Source organism: Acartia tonsa, chromosome 1 (genome assembly GCF_053477335.1).
Source record: "Acartia tonsa isolate MP-2025a chromosome 1, ASM5347733v1, whole genome shotgun sequence".
Lineage (NCBI taxonomy): Eukaryota > Metazoa > Arthropoda > Copepoda > Calanoida > Acartiidae > Acartia > Acartia tonsa.
The window spans coordinates 61,140,951-61,158,995 of NC_137260.1; the positions used below are offsets into that span (position 1 = coordinate 61,140,951).

General features: G+C 32.1%; 1 long non-coding RNA gene across 1 annotated transcript; it reads right to left on the minus strand.

The window, feature by feature from the left end:
• Positions 1–1,114: 1,114 nt before the first annotated feature.
• LOC145328329 (uncharacterized) lies at positions 1,115–7,957 on the minus strand. Its single transcript, XR_013882422.1, has 3 exons — positions 7,838–7,957; positions 7,312–7,358; positions 1,115–1,192 (listed from the first exon to the last, which is right to left on the minus strand). It is a non-coding gene; the product is annotated as an uncharacterized LOC145328329 (long non-coding RNA).
• Between the last annotated feature and the right edge of the window lie 10,088 nt (positions 7,958–18,045).

Here is an 18,045-nt window from a genome sequence, read left to right on the forward strand (position 1 = left end):
AGTGGCCTCTAGAGGCACTTGAGGGGGGTAGGGGGCTTTTTCTGCTAGAGGCGATTTCTCTTTGAAAGGTGGTGGTACCCTGCCGCAAAATAGTTGTAAACCATCCCAGAACCTATGAGAAGCTACCCTTTAAAGGTAAACCATATCGGTTCAGCGGTTTGCGTGATCCTTTGGTACACACAGACATACAGAGATCCTTTTACTTTTGATTCGAGTAAAGATTAATCTTTCATTGACCTATACTTTTATCCCTGCCATTTTCTACTAAATAAGTAAATATATCATTTTTTACATCAATGGCTCAATGTTATTTTTTCTTTCTTTTCAAGACTTACGCTCGTTATTATATTTACTGCTTTGACTTCTTTTTTATGCTGGATGAATGCTTTAAACATAGAAATATAATCGTTTCCTTATAATAAAGTAACAGGATGTTTGTTTGTTTGTTTTTATCGAAGGATCTCGCTAACCGCTGAATCGATCGGGTTCTTCATAACAGGGTAGCTTCTCAATAGGTCCCGGGAAGGTTTATAACTATTTTGGGGAAGGGTACCACTAACCTCCCCAGAGAAATCGACAAAAATAAATTAAACAAATAACGATGATTTATGTTGTCGGATATCCGGTAATTTGCCGGTTATCTTAAAAATTTCTTCGTTATCCGGCAAGATATTCTGTAATTTGCCGCATATCCGGCGTAGGCCAGATATCTGGCTGGATTTCGTATATTCTGTATCCGGCCAAAAAAGTATCCGGTCTAACTTTAAGTTTTCCCAGCTAAACATTGATATGTTTGAATAGACGTATCTCATGCAATGCATTGTTTTAAGTTAATAGCACGATGCTTACAAGCCTAAAAACGTTTAAAGTATGGGTTTTAAAAAATGATTAAAACTTTACCTTAATTTTTGTTGTAGCAAGGAGAGTCTCCTGATTGTGGCGGCCTCTTTACCTTAATTTTTGTTGTAGCAAGGAGAGTCTCCTGATTGTGGCGGCCTCTTCTCTTTACCTTAATTTTTGTTGTAGCAAGGAGAGTCTCCTGATTGTGGCGGCCTCTTTACCTTAATTTTTGTTGTAGCAAGGAGAGTCTCCTGATTGTGGCGGCCTCTTCTCTTTACCTTAATTTTTGTTGTAGCAAGGAGAGTCTTCTGATTGTGGCGGCCTCCTCTCGACCAAATTTCATCCAATAATCCTAAATATGTACATCACATAAAATACTAGGTAATAGGATGTCCGTCCGTTCGTTCGCCCATTAAGTTTTCAGCTACCTAACTGTCCTGTGATGGTTTTATGGTATTTTCCAAAAGGATTGGATACCTTGTTAGTCCGAACAGGTTGTACATGCAAGAAAGCCCTTTTAATGTCTTGGGGTGGTTTTATACTATTTTCCTGACGCTCCTTCCCATAGAGACAAGGGGCGAAATAACTAGTCTATGATACAAAGAAGAACAATGTTTGTCCTTCTGTCGGTCCGTCTCTCTGTCTCTAGCTCGAGATCTTGGTAATACTGTTATGGTTTAAAAACTCCACCCCCTATCTCTTAATATTTTTTAAAACACTATGGCATAATATATGGTAATACTGTTATGGTTTAAAAACTCCACCCCCTATCTCTTAATATTTTTTAAAACACTATGGCATAATATATGGTAATACTGTTATGGTTTAAAAACTCCACCCCCTATCTCTTAATATTTTTTAAAACACTATGGCATAATATATGGTAATACTGTTATGGTTTAAAAACTCCACCCCCTATCTCTTAATATTTTTTAAAACACTATGGCATAATATATGGTAATACTGTTATGGTTTAAAAACTCCACCCCCTATCTCTTAATATTTTTTAAAACACTATGGCATAATATATGGTAATACTGTTATGGTTTAAAAACTCCACCCCCTATCTCTTAATATTTTTTAAAACACTATGGCATAATATATGGTAATACTGTTATGGTTTAAAAACTCCACCCCCTATCTCTTAATATTTTTTAAAACACTATGGCATAATATATGGTAATACTGTTATGGTTTAAAAACTCCACCCCCTATCTCTTAATATTTTTTAAAACACTATGGCATAATATATGGTAATACTGTTATGGTTTAAAAACTCCACCCCCTATCTCTTAATATTTTTTAAAACACTATGGCATAATATATGGTAATACTGTTATGGTTTAAAAACTCCACCCCCTATCTCTTAATATTTTTTAAAACACTATGGCATAATATATGGTAATACTGTTATGGTTTAAAAACTCCACCCCCTATCTCTTAATATTTTTTAAAACACTATGGCATAATATATGGTAATACTGTTATGGTTTAAAAACTCAACCCCCTATCTCTTAATATTTTTTAAAACACTATGGCATAATATATGGTAATACTGTTATGGTTTAAAAACTCCACCCCCTATCTCTTAATATTTTTTAAAACACTATGGCATAATATATGGTAATACTGTTATGGTTTAAAAACTCCACCCCCTATCTCTTAATATTTTTTAAAACACTATGGCATAATATATGGTAATACTGTTATGGTTTAAAAACTCCACCCCCTATCTCTTAATATTTTTTAAAACACTATGGCATAATATATGGTAATACTGTTATGGTTTAAAAACTCCACCCCCTATCTCTTAATATTTTTTAAAACACTATGGCATAATATATGGTAATACTGTTATGGTTTAAAAACTCCACCCCCTATCTCTTAATATTTTTTAAAACACTATGGCATAATATATGGTAATACTGTTATGGTTTAAAAACTCCACCCCCTATCTCTTAATATTTTTTAAAAAAATATGGCATAATATATGGTAATACTGTTATGGTTTAAAAACTCCACCCCCTATCTCTTAATATTTTTTAAAACACTATGGCATAATATATGGTAATACTGTTATGGTTTAAAAACTCCACCCCCTATCTCTTAATATTTTTTAAAACACTATGGCATAATATATGGTAATACTGTTATAGTTTAAAAACTCCACCCCCTATCTCTTAATATTTTTTAAAACACTATGGCATAATATATGGTAAAACTTTATGGTTTAAAAACTCCACCCCCTATCTCTTAATATTTTTAAAACACTATGGCATAATATATGGTAAAACTTTCCTTGATTTTTCCTCTTATGGGACGAAGCCAATTTACAATCAAAAACCATCATTTCCATTCATCACTGACCTTTAATTCAATACTTTAAATTCTATAAAACTTATTTTGGTATACAACTAGAAAGTTGATCATATATGTTAGATTAAACTTATTATTGGTATAAATTTATCTAAATTGGCGAAGTCTAGACAAGAAATTCTCTTTATAAGTAATACATACAATATCATACATATTTATAGCTTTTAGGTCAAATAGAATTTACCATCGATAATACAAAGTAGGATAATGTTTGTCCGTCTGTCCGTTTGTCCCATAGATCTCGGTAACCACTGAACCGCCCGGATTCTACCCTTCAGGGAATATACCTACTGGTCCTGTGGTGGTTTTAGGCTTTTATTTTAGGGCTTGGGACACCCCCAACCCCCCCGAGGTACCTAATTTTTTTTAAATTTGGGGCAAAGCCCCTAGAGTCTAGGGGCGAAGCCGCTAGTACTTAAGAAAGAGAGAAAAAACAAGGAAGATTACGTGTAAGAGTAGCGAAGCACTGAAATAAAATGCCAAGACTAGGAGAACAATAAGTGTTAAACTTCTTGAATCTTACTAAAACAAGGATGAAAACATCCATAAAAGCGAAGCTCTGAAACGGTATGACAGACGAACATTACCTTGAAGAGTGTCAAAACCGAATGTACAAATATAAATATACAAGTTTTGACAAAATTATACGTAAATTTGTTGCAAAACTTCTTAAATACAGAATTATATCAGATGATTATATCAAATAAAAAATTGTTGTTAAAAAGTTTTTAAAAAATTAACATGTTTAAAATGGACGTACGGACAATCTGGTAACAATTATATATAGATGCTACGCTTTCTAAATAGTACCTAACTACTACTGGAATCACTACTGAAATCGATAGGATAATTCTAACATACCCAAATTAACGATAAAAGCTATCCGTTACGTACGGACGGACGGACGTAAGGACCGACCTTAATTATAAAAATAAAAATAAAGAAAGAGATAAGATAATTTTTGTTTTTTTCCTAACAGCAAAGTGTGGGTTAGACCACTTTTGGTGGAAAAACAACAAATATTATTTTTATTTTTTTCTATTTTTAGTAGGAAGATTTTCGTAGACAACGTCGTAAATTAAATATTACGACACAATTGATAAACAGTTTTTCTACAGTATGGTCTGTTAATCTGTCCTAACTGATTCTTCATATCATTGATCTTATCATGTTAGAATTGTCCTATTCATTTCAAACATGGTTATTTCTGTTTTTAAAGTTTTAAAAATCAAATAGATCCAATTTTCTTGATTACTGGTTCAAAAAATTACAAAATTTGTCAATTCTGCTTTTTATAGAAATAGCTTTTTTATTGATTTTTTAAATAAAAAGTTCTTCTTTGTTTTCCATAAAACAAATAAAGTCAATTTTGAGAATAAATTGTTTTTTTCTTCTTCACAACAGCTAAAAATTGGTTTTTGTTTTATACTATTGTAAAATGAAAATAAAAATATTTGAATTTATCTTTGCAGGTCTGAATCCGTTTCAATCTTACTGAATAAAAACCGGTTTTGTGCCTTATCAAGAATGGATTTATAGAGATTGTCCGCGGAAATGTAAATATGAATTATACTTTTTTGCTAGTGGCATTTATCCAATCTCGGTTTCGAATCCGATCCACTTTCGCTAAATAAAAAGGTTCTGATCCGTGCTAAAAATCATATATTAAGAATTAAAATTAAAATAATACAAAGGAACCGTGGTTTTAGAAGTTTAGGTTTTGACTTTATTTGTGACGTTGTCTACTTTGAGTTAAGTTGTTTTGTTAGGAAATATTTTGTTAAAGTTAGACTATAAAAACATTTTACTTCCATTCTTTGAATGTTTCAAATGTTTCTTTTCTACCTGAAATAATAAGATATTTATTTTCTTTTTAATGTTAAGTTATAAAGACGATTATGTTATAAGTTTTTAGAGCACTTTTCATATTATGTTGACACTAAAATTATCCATTTTTATATAGTTTTTTTTTTTGTCTGTCGCTAAGATTATTCAACCAATCGAGTTCTCCACTGAATATAGCCCCTGGGATTGTTTTAGGCTATTTAATTTCATAATTATGACGTTCAATTTGGTTTCAGACTATTTAACCCTGTTTTTAATTCTTTTTATTCAGCAAAAGGAAAAAAAGAGAAAATAAAAGATAATATATTTTAATATGATACAGATACAGTCAGACGCCAGAAAGTATTAGTTTCGCTATTAACCAAAATGCTAAATATTCCAAGATGTTTCTGAGGATTTCTTTAATTGTGTGTTTTATATTTTTAGCATGATTTATGATAAATAAAACAAGGATAAAAAGATAAATCAGCAGCAAAGCATAAAAATGATAAAGATACGACAAAAGAAACATAAACAGTAGATGCTTATAAATCTGAAAAAAGTTCAACCGCTTGGATGTTTTGTATTTACATAAATATGCTCTATAATGAATATTGACATAAAATTTTTAGCTGTCTATCTTGAATAGGAGCCGAAAGAGTCCTGTCTCCTTCTAAACGTTTCAGAGGGACATACATAAGGAATATTTAATTATAGAGTAGCTTCGCTACTAAAATATATTTTGCTCGTGTGATCAAGGACAATATACTCCATAAGTTTCGCAGCAATGAGAAAGGAATAGGATTATCTTTTTTATTTGTTGAGGCAAAATATTGTTTCTGAACACACACACACTCACTATCAGACATATATATGCATAACATCAGAGGTATGCAGAGGGGGGGAGGTTACAACCCCCTTAGGTTCACCACTACTTGATATGGGTCTACATACACCCCTGATACACCCCCCTAAAACAACAAAGTGGGTTGTACACCCCTCTGAAGCTGACAACCCCCTCGAATTTGGGTTATAGGGGGTTGTCAGATATCGTAAGGGAGGTGTCAAAATGATAGAAGCCAAATTTTCTTGTGAAGATTACCTTTACCAATAAGAATTCAATTTAGGGTATAAATTGTCCGTCGGTCTGTCATGGGACAAAATTTTATAAATATTTAAAGAATATGTGTAAAAGGTTTCGTGATTTTGTTTTTTTTTTATTTTGATTTATAAACATCTACTATTCATGGACGTTGTGTTCCCGTTATTAACTATTTTTTTTTTTTATACGGTTGGTGGAAGGGACAAACAGACATACTCTAGTTACACACAACTTCACTACAGAATAGAAAATTATATCAAGAGGATAATTTATTTTTGTTATTCTTTATCATTTTATGATTTATTCATTTGTGTTTTCCTGAAAATAACACAATACTTTGCAAATAATTCCTAAAACTTTGAAACCAAATTTTGTATAGCTCTGGTTTGAATATAGTTTTATCCGTTGCTAATCCTGTTCAATATAAAATGTCTGGATCTAAAATTTAAAGGATGACAACATCCATAAAAGCAAAGCTCTGAAACAACTTAAATACAAGATACTTTGTTAGGACTTGATTATAGAGATGCCTCGCTTAGTACACTGTACCTTGTTGTAATAGGAATCAGTATACCAAAACTCAGATGAATCGAATAATTCTAACATACAAAAATTTGTTGACAAAAAAGTAAAATTCAGCATGTATAAAATGAAAGTACGGACATTATGGTAACGATTAGATATGCTACGCTTTCTAAATATACCTAACTACTACAGGAATCACCATGCAAAGTTTGAAATCAATAGGACAATCATAACATGCCTAAATTAACTAAAAGAGCTATCCGTTACGTACAGACGTACGGACAGACCCTAAATATAGAAAAGCTTCGCTTTAAAAAAAGACAGTATAAAGATTAAAACTAAACAAAAAAAGGACGCACCTAAGAGTAATAAATTCTGAAAAGTGGAATATGATTCAAGGTGACAAAATCGACCCCGAGAAGTTTTTGTAGGTAATGGTAACTCTAAATATAGAATTGCTACGCTACTTATGTAGCTGGACAAAGTGTCTCAGCCTTGTGACGTCATAAAAATGAGGGATTATCCATTTCATTTTTGGGGGTTTTCTTTCCCACTTCTCCTCTCATCTTCCTCATTTTTATGACGTCATACAGCTGATTTTTGAGACAGTTTGTGCAGCTACCTACTTATACTTAAAATATTACCTTATGAAGTTCCCTAAGTTCTCTTGCAGGCGGAATACATGAGGTCTCTAGTAAAAAAAGAGAAATTTAAAAAAGTGCAATTTGAACTGATGAAATAAGTTTTTCTACCAAAAAATAAAATTTCCTATATATTCGGTATACAGAAAGATTGAAAGATTTTTTTTGAGGGATCTCAGAAATGGCTGGTGCGGTTAAGTTATACTCTTCAGATAAGACACATATACATCGTAGGTTGGTTTTAGGCTGTTTTATTTCCCATTGTAGAATCTAGGGGCGAAACTAATAGTAAATAGAAATAGAATCTGCAAATAAAGTGAACTATGAACTGAACTGGAGCTTTATTCTCAAAGCTTTTTATAGTGCCTATAAAAAATGACGCCATACTGGCCTACCATTGGTCAATTAAAATGTATACTGGCCTGTCATTGGTAATTTAGTTCGTGTATTGGCCTATCACTGGTCATTTGTATTGTATGACGTCATATTTTTTATAGGCACTATAAAGAGCTTCTATACATATGTGTACCTAAATCTGTGGGTGGTAGTTGTGCACTGGTACACCTGTCAGGGTACGGAACATTCTTCAAATCTCGTTCCAACATTTTCGTAGTGGCCAGACCCAAATTACAAATTAGCCACCCTCCCTCCTACAGTTATATTCCTAGTTACAAATGTGTAATATCTGAAAATTGTGTTTATTAATTTTTTATGTAATTTATAACCTAGGATTCTGTTTAAAAGATCCCTACTCATTTGAATTTAGAAATTTAGTAGAATACTTTAACAATAATCTTTAAAGATGAAAATAGTCATCAAGTTTCAGAAATTTACTAGTCATTTTTTATAATATTACCCCGATGTAGTATAAGACGTTTAATTCAGAGATCAGCAGGGTGCCAAATATCCCCAATGTCAGTCTATTAAAGGGAATATCATTGCATTTTATTATAAACATAGTGTTCTCAAATTTCTATTTACTTTCTTTATGCCAAAATTTTATAATAGTAATATAAGTTTCCTCCCCAGACAAAAATTCACCCCTTCCATTTTGCTTGCACCTAATTTTTACCCTTGCAATCCCCCCACCTTATTTTTCCTTTTCTTTTTCTTCTCCCCCCTACTAATCTCCCTTCATAAATCATCCCTTTTTCTCAGGAAAATGTTCCCCCTCCTTTATCCTGATTAACTGCATTGGTGACACCCCCGCCCCCCTGCCCCCCCCCCCAATGACATGAACGCCTCCTAAAAGCTCACCTACCCCTAACCAATCTATGCACGCTTCTGTTTGTCATCTTGCCTTTGGTTCCCTCTTTTTCATTTTATATTTAACCCCTTTTATAAGCTTACCCTCTCCCTTTTCCTCCTACTCCACCTTTAAAAAAGAATATCTTTCAACAAAAATTTATTTAAGAATTATTTTAATAAAGATGTAAATTTCATAAAAATAAAGTTTTAGCAATAATAATTAACAACAACAAAAAACATTAACATGTACTATCAGAAACAATTGGAATTCTTAATTTTGATTGACATCATTGAAGTTATTTTTTGAGCTATAATATTTATTTTAAACAGCTATGTTTGTTTAATAGTTTCATTTTCACTCTAATATAGTTAATTTATTACCAATAAAGATGATAATAAACAGATACTTATTTCAGAACATACACAAGTTCTATAATAAGGAAATGTTCAAGTTTTTTATTGGTTTTTGTTTTTATTAACGTATATCAGAAAAATGTGCAGAATTGTAGAGATTCAAAAGCATGAACAATTATAAATTTTATCCTAATAATTACATATGTATAAGGAAATAAATTTACACTGTTCAGACTTTTGAACAAGTTTAAAGAGTTTCTTTTTTCTTTGTTTGTTTCTATGTAAATCTTGAATGCATTCTTCTTTAACCTTTCATGTCTAACAATAAACTAAACTTACAGCGCCCGCCTAAATATTCACACAAAGGGTTAAAGTGTTTTTCTAAAGAAGCAAATTATTGGAGAGCAAATACTATATTTACCATGAAATTGTATAAAAGAATTTATCTTTTCTTTAATATCCCAAATAAAATTTATCAGAAAAATTAGTAATATTTTAATCACTTTAATCAGTCCACATACCTCTTAGAGGCTGTGAAGCTTCCCAAAAAATGTATTCAGTTCAGTTGTTAGTTTGATGATAACATAAACAAAAAATATTATTTGTCTAAAGAGAGAGTAAACCCCATACTTAGCATTTGTTGTAGAAAAAGTCAGTTTACATCAACTAGACTGACCATCCCTAAATAATTACTTTTTTAATTCAAAGTTTTTTAAGAACACCACACATTGGAAATATAATAAATGCGTCCGTAGGTGTAGTAAAAACAAGGATGACAACATCCATAAAAGCGAAGCACTGAAACGGTAGTACAAACGGACATTAACACTTGTACAGTGTCAGAACTGAATAATCATAATATAAATGTATAAGAGTCAAAGCAAAATTGTAAGTAAATTTGTTGAAAAACTGCTTGATTCAGGATAATGTTTATGGACATACTAACATTTTTAGGACTTGATTATAGAGTTGCTTCGCTTATTACATTATACTTTGTTGTCCCAGGAATCAATATACCAAAAATCAGATCAATCGGATGATTAGATCACATAAAAATTTGTTGTTAAAAAAGTAAAAAAATCAACATGTTTAAAATGGACGTACGGACATTTTGGTAATGATTATAGAGTTGCTACGCTTTCTAAATCGTACCTAACTATTAAAGGAATCACCATGCAAAATTTGAAATCGATAGGACAATTCTAACATGCCTAAATTAACGAAAAAAGCTATCCGTTACGGACGGACGTACGGACGTACGGACGGACGTACAGACGGACCGACCCTAATTATAGAAAAGCTTCGCTTTTAAAAAGGGGTAGTTAGTTTACCAATAGGTCAACTGGCCCACCCCTCCCCCCAAGCGCACACACACACACACACACCCTCTAGCATCTTTAGACTGTAGTAATAAGAAGTTAATGTTCAGGGAATGGGGGGTATTGATATATAAATTATTATGGTACCTAAAGTTTTATTATTTGGCTCTCTCATTGACAGTATTAATTTTTTTAGTCAATAATTTTAAAATACAATGGAGTATTTTTGTTATTCTCATTAAGGATGTTCATTGTCTTATCCCTTAAGATCCCTGCATATACATATGAAGATACTACAAATCTATAAATAGTATATGTAAACAAATATGCAGGCGTGGGGTTGCTCTGTAATGTAATAAAAAAATTAAAATAGAAAAAAGTAACTAAAGTTACTGTGAACATCATATTAATTCTTTGTGATGATAACACAAAAAAATTATAATTAATTTTGAGAAAGATGCTTAAGTTCAGATGATTAGAATTTCCACAGTTACAGTTGACTAACCACTCATATTATCATAATAAATATCCTTGCTCACAAAAAAAGAATTATTAATATCCATTATTCCATCGTATTAAATTATCTAAAAAAATTTATTCATTTTGGGGATGTCCTTGTGTACATTTCTTTGTTTATTTATTTCAATAAGTTAAAAAACAATTTCTACTGCAGTTTTTGGGAAACACTCAAGCATGTGTTATTAATGATTGCATATTCAAATTTCTTGACCCTATTGAAATATTTGGATCCCTGCTAATCTTTTTTTCCATTTTTCCCTGTTAAGAAGTTCAGACAAAACTAAGGTTATTAGAACATCAAAAGTTAACTATTTTTATATCAAAAACCAAAAGTAATTTTTAATTTTTGTTTTAAATATTTGATTCTTTTAAGGAATCTAAAGATTTTTTTATAGAAGTTTTTTCTTCTAAAGTCAACTACCTAACAGTTTATACGTTAGAAATACTCCTAACTTGATTACTATAGAGATTTTCTAATGGTGATTTTCCATGCATTATGCAATTATAATAATCAAGTTTAAGAGTGAACAACTAGGGATACTAAGTAAACCACAGTCAATCTAACATCAGTGCCTTTGATTTTTAAAATTAGGATGAAACCCCTTTAAATTGAATTTTTATGCTTCATAGTACATAACTTTTTTTTATGCAAAGATAATAATAACGAGAATAACAACACCCATGACATCAATAAAATTAACAGTTCAAAATATACATTTTTTCCTTTTGTAACTGTTACAACTTCTAAAAATAAGTTGAATCCATTGTATAAAAGATACCTTTAGAACACATCTAGCTAATTAGAATCCAATTTAAAACACTATAAAAGAACCTAGGTATGGTCATTTATCCCAATTCAGTCACTTTTACAGCGTTCAAAATCGGGGGTCAGGGAGAAATATTAGATTGTTTTAGTGTCCAAAGGCAGACAATTAGTTCTTTCATTCTTAGTGTGCAAGTCCCAATTGTTCATTAGGCATTCCCTAATCTTAATATTAATGTCGCACATCTGTCATAGCAGCATTCAATACAAATTTTAACGTCTATAGTTATAACGCGGTTTGGGCCGAGATTTGAACCTATCGCCTACCTAACCTAAGTTTTACGCGACAGCCGTGTGTTAGGAACAATAATAAGAACAACATATATCTAAGCTTCGCTATGATCAAAATATTTGCATAAGCAAGTAATCCTTGAATACATTCTCTCCCAGAAAGGCAGGGGACATTGGGCTGTTTATTTCACTAGTTCCCAAAGTATTATAATAACGTTTTCTTATTCGTTGGCTTAAAACTTTTGGGGCTTGAATTTTGTTGGTTGGTTTATTAAGTTGAGTGTCCAAACGTTTTATTTACTAATTGTAATCTACAAAAGTAATTTTGTGTATCTTAATTGGGGATATACATAGATTTATCAGCCATTGTTTTATCCCATTCGATCCCTTCTCAATATCATATCTACATATTTAAATTTTCCACTTTAATGTATAAATATTTACAAACACTAGACTTCAAATATGACAATATTACTACCACTGTTTTTCATTCATATATTAAATGATGTACTGCATGTACAGATCAAGGATGTACTGCATGTACAGATCAAGGATGTACTGCATGTACAGATCAAGGATGTACTGCATGTATGATACAAGGTTGTACTGCATGTACAGAACACGGATGTACTGCATGTAAGTACAAGGATGTACTGCATGTACGGTACAAGGATGTACGGTATGTATGGTACAAGGATGTACTGCATGTATGGTACAAGGATGTACTGCATGTACGGTACAAGGATGTACGGTATGTACAGATCAAGGATGTACTGCATGTATGATACAAGGTTGTACTGCATGTACAGAACACAGATGTACTGCATGTATGGTACAAGGATGTACTGCATGTACGGTACAAGGATGTACGGTATGTACGGTACAAGGATGTACTGCATGTACAGTACAAGGATGTACTGCATGTACAGTACAAGGATGTACTGCATGGTACAAGGATGGAGGAAAAAACAATTATCAAGTCACTTCGCAAGAAAAAACAGTGGTATATAAGTAAAGACATCTTCCAGTTTAGAACGGTAGTGGGGTCTTTTTGGCAAATTTCTGTGCACACATTAATCTGTATTATTAGTTCAAAACTATGAGAAAAACAAGGATGACCACATCCATAAAAGCGAAGCTCTGAAATTGAAGAACAAACGAACATTAACACTATTAGAGTTTCAGAACTGAATAAGCAGATTATTATTGCATAAGTATGAGTAAGTAAATTTGATGCAAAACTGCCTAAATACATAATATTGTCTAAGGACATACTTAAATTTTTAGGACTTGATTATAGAGATGCTTCGCTTATAACATTGTACCTTGTAATGACTAGATTTGCTACGCTTTCTAAATAGTACCTAACTACTACAGGAATCACCATGCAAAGTTTGAACTCGATAGGATAATTCTAACATGTCTAAATTAACGAAAAGAGCTAACCGTGACGGACGGACGGACGGACCGACCCTAATTATAGAAAAGCTTCGCTTTTAAAAAATAACATATTTACAACTAATTATCTTAAAAAACAGTTATAATTAGGATCAAATACTATATAACTGAAAACAATTCACATATTATAAGAATAATTTTATTTAATATAATAGTCTTTTTTTTATCAATTTTCACATATTTATGGTCACCTTTACTATGTAGTAATGATCTAAATACTAAAAATTTGATGAAATTTGTATAATCAATATTATTAAGGCAGTACTACTACTACAATAGTGTAAATATTAAATTCCCCTTTCTACATATTCGCATTTTCCCACTTAACTTAATTAGTACTTTGAATCCTGCCCCCCCCCCTTAATTTCTGCAATTGACTTTCTCTTGATTGTTAAAATGTATGCATGATAGAAATACCTTATTAGATTAAAACATTTGGCAATCCATATACAAAACTACTCAACAATAGTGTATAATTATAATATTATTATCAGAATAGCGTTAAATAATAGATATTTCAATTCTTAACAAAAATGTCCCCGTAAATATCAGACAAACTTCCTCTTTTACCTGCTAAAATCATTAAAATTATATGTATAGTTAAGTTTTCCTTAATCTCAAATATATGTAAGGCTTGGGGAACCCCAAACCTAAGCTTTAAGGATTTTGTCTGTAGTTATTTGATTAGGAGGTCCAAAGTCAGTTAACATGGAAACTGAAGAAAGTTTACTATTGAAGAAGGTGGTATATAATGTAAATAGCCACATCACATTATTTCTACGACTTGACCTGTTAAACTTTTAAAAACTCTTCACATCCCTTTTTTCTCCCTCTTCCTTCTCTCTCTCTCTCTCTCTCTCTCTCTCTCTCTCCTCTCTCTCTCTCTCTCTCTCTCTCTCTCTCTCTCTCTCTCTCTCTCTCTCTCTCTCTCTCTCTCTCTCTCTCTCTCTCTCTCTCTCTCTCTCTCTCTCTCTCTCTCTCTCTCTCTCTCTCTCTCTCTCTCTCAACAAGTTACAGCAGCTTGTGTATTACATTGCTTATTGTCCTTTTATAAAACAAAATATATGTGTACCTAAGTATCTCGCTAACCGCTAGACTGAGACACCATGGAAACTGTCCCAATTTTGTATAACTTTTGCGGAACATGTTCCAGTTACGTCATATTTTTCTTTCCCGAAAAAGAGAAGGGGGAAAGAAAAAAAGGGAAGGGGGGAAGAAAAAAGAGATGGGAGAAAAGAGAGTTTTCCCCATCTCTTTTGAAGAGATTTTCTTCCCCCCTTCCCTTTTTCGGGAAAGAAAAATATGACGTAACTGGAACATGTTCCGCAAAAGTTATACAAAATTGGGACAGTTTCCATGGTGTCCTAGACTGATATATTGTTTTCTTTACAGTGAAGCTTCTCATTGATCCTGGAAAGGTTTAGAAATATTTTGGTCTGGGCACCTTCACACTCCCAAGAGAGATCACCACTGGAACCCCCCCCCCCCCCAAATACTATTTTGTGTTACTTTTTTCTTTTTAAAACTATATAAAGTAAAATGTATGCATGATAGAAATACCTTATTATCAACTTACACTTTCTACATCGCGACTACATAGCCTCTTAAAAAATATTCAGAAAACCGTCCAGGAGATTTTTTGCTTAAAAAAATAAATATGTATTATATTTGTATGTAGTTATTTTCTTCTCCAATTTACTTTTTTGTTTTCCAGGATGAATGAATAAAAACCCGATACAGAGATGTCTCAGTTTTTATTTTATTTTCTAAAGACAATACAGATACTTAGTACATACATAATAGAATCTCACAAAAGTACAAATACCAATCTTAATTGACATTTGAAGAGAACAAACAAAGTTAAAGTTTAATCTATCTATGTATCATAAATTCACTGAGTGAAAAAGTCTCTGATACTTCTTAGTTAATTATGAAAAATATTTCCCCCTAAATTCATTTTTTTCATTGGGGGGGGGGGGCTAATCCCCCCTTTAGCCCCACATTGAACGGCCTGGGTAAAGATGTTTTATTCTCGGCCCGAAACCGAGGACGTTAATCAGGGTTCCTACTGCTGCTATCTTAGGTGCGTGATATTAATAGTAAGAGTATGGGAAATGCCTTAGCTATAAACTCATTGTAAGACTTCCAGACAAAAGTCTTGCAAACAAAAGGATTGGTTGTCTGTAAGGCGTTTGGCCAGGTTATTAAAGTTACGTACAATTTCACAGAGTTTATGTATGTATCTATTCTTGTTCTAATTAACTCTACATCACAAAAAAAATAATCTTTTGAGTTGTGACTCTCTGTGTGAGATGTTGTTTTCACAATTTTATATTCATGAGCAGAATAAAAATATGACCTTGTTACATATATTTGTGCCAGGGATAAAGGGATAAAAATATGACCTTGTTACATATATTTGTGCCAGGGATAAAGGGATAAAAATATGACCTTGTTACATATATTTGTGCCAGGGATAAAGGGATAAAAATATGACCTTGTTACATATATTTGTGCCAGGGATAAAGGGATAAAAATATGACCTTGTTACATATATTTGTGGCAGGGATAAAGGGATAAAAATATGAACTTGTTACATATATTTGTGCCATGGGTAAAGGGATAGGTATTTATATGAGTTTTTAATATTCTTGTTAAATTGGTTTAATGTGTAATGTGTCTTCTAGTTGTTAAGATGTTGTTTGAAAGTTGTCAATAAATGTACAACCCAGACAACTACCTGGCCCAAGTGGTGAGGACCTTTTTCGTGGGCTTACGAATTGCTTAGCTGTGTTTATATTTCTGACGCCATTGGTTGATATTCAAAGAACCAATTGAAAGTCGGCACAGGATCTCACTGCCGTATATTCTTTTTCTTAAGTGGTTTGTCTAGTATATAAAAGTACTATTAATACTTTAATAATCGTTTTTAATCAAGAAAGGAAATTAACTGAGCACAAGTTGACGCAACCTATTACATGAAAAGAAGGGCTGTAAAACAAAGGTAGTTAAATCAAAGGATTTGTTGTCAGCCTTCTAAAAATGTATTCGTGTCAACCTTCCTCAGAGGTCTTAATCAAATATAAAAGCAGCTTATGAAAAATGACGTCATTCAATACAAATGACCAATGATAGGCCAGTATTCATTTATATTGACCGATGGTAAAATTCTTTTTTACCTTTTTTTCATCAGATGCTGAATCCCTATACATTTGTATATTCGTGGTCTCTAAATCCACTAAAAGGTGAACTGAAATTAGTTTCCGAATGTGAACACATTTTCCTAGGTGTTTCCCAATCCTATCTCAATATTTGCTACTAGCTAAAAAACCTTTAAACTTCCAAAAAAAAATCAAAATTTGAAAAATTAAAACTTTGAATGTATAATGTATAAATCGTTAATACATTCAAATTTTGATTTTTTTTTGAAGTTTGAAGGTTTTTTAGCTAGTAGCAAATATTAAGATAGGTTTGGGAAACACCTAGGAAAATGTGTTCACATTCGGAAACTAATTTCAGTTCATCCACTAAAAGTATTTGATGTAGATTGTCGGTCAGTTGAATTTGAGTTGCCGATTGTGTACACAAGTTTCCTCGGTGTTTCCTCATCCTATCTCAATATTTACTACTGACTAAAAAACTTCAAACTAAAAAAAATCAAAATTTGAAAAATTTAAATTTAAATGTATAATGTATAAATCGTTTGTACGTTACATCGCTTTGACCGGAGTAGCTGAAAATAGCTTTGGCAATAGTTGGGTTATCTGTCGTACAACTTCGGAAATTAGGGAACAAATGGGCAATCAATTTTCAGTTGATCGTAGATTGTCTATGTGGAAAGAGTAGATATAATATATAGACACATAACTGTGGAGGACAACATATCTATAGTATAGATGTAACAGACAACTACCTCCCTTATTTTTTCAAAGACCTTCTTCATCTGCTTCTAAATTATTTTCTACTACTTGGCTGTGTTAATATAAGCGACACCATTGTTTGATTTTCAATTATCCAATAGAAAGGTTGCACAAGGTGGTTGCGATAGGGAGATACAGTTATTTAAACCTTTCTCCCTCTAGTGTTTTACTCTAATGGAGGTACAACTGTTGGATAGAAAGTCTACAGATTTTAGTGAGAAATGGCAGTTTTTTTTTCGTTTTGTTTACATAATGAGTCAGCTATATAGTTGCATCACTCATAATAAAGCTTTGCTAGGTTAAATTATATCAATTTCTCGATAAAAAACATGTATTTTAAGTCAGCTATAAATAGTTAAATTTCAAAGGATAGAGCTTTCGAATTTCTTTAAGTTTGATGATTATAATTGAGTTAGATGGACCATCTAGATATAGTATGTCTATTGTGGAAACAGACGGACCATCTAGATATAGTATGTCTATTGTGGAACAGATGGACCATCTAGATATAGTATGTCTATTGTGGAACAGATGGACCATCTAGATATAGTATGTCTATTGTGGAAGGATAAGATAGAACATCTAGATATAGTATCTCTATTGTTGAAGGATAAAATGGAACAACTAGATATAGTATGTCTATAGTGGAAGATGGACCATCTAGATATAGTATGTCTATTGTGGAAGATGGACCAACTACATAGATATAGTATGTCTATTGTGGAAGATGGACCATCTAGATATAGTATGTCTATTGTGGAACAGATGGAACATCTAGATATAGTATGTCTATTGTGGAAACAGATGGACCATCTAGATATAGTACGTCTATTGTGGAAGATGGACCATCTAGATATAGTATGTC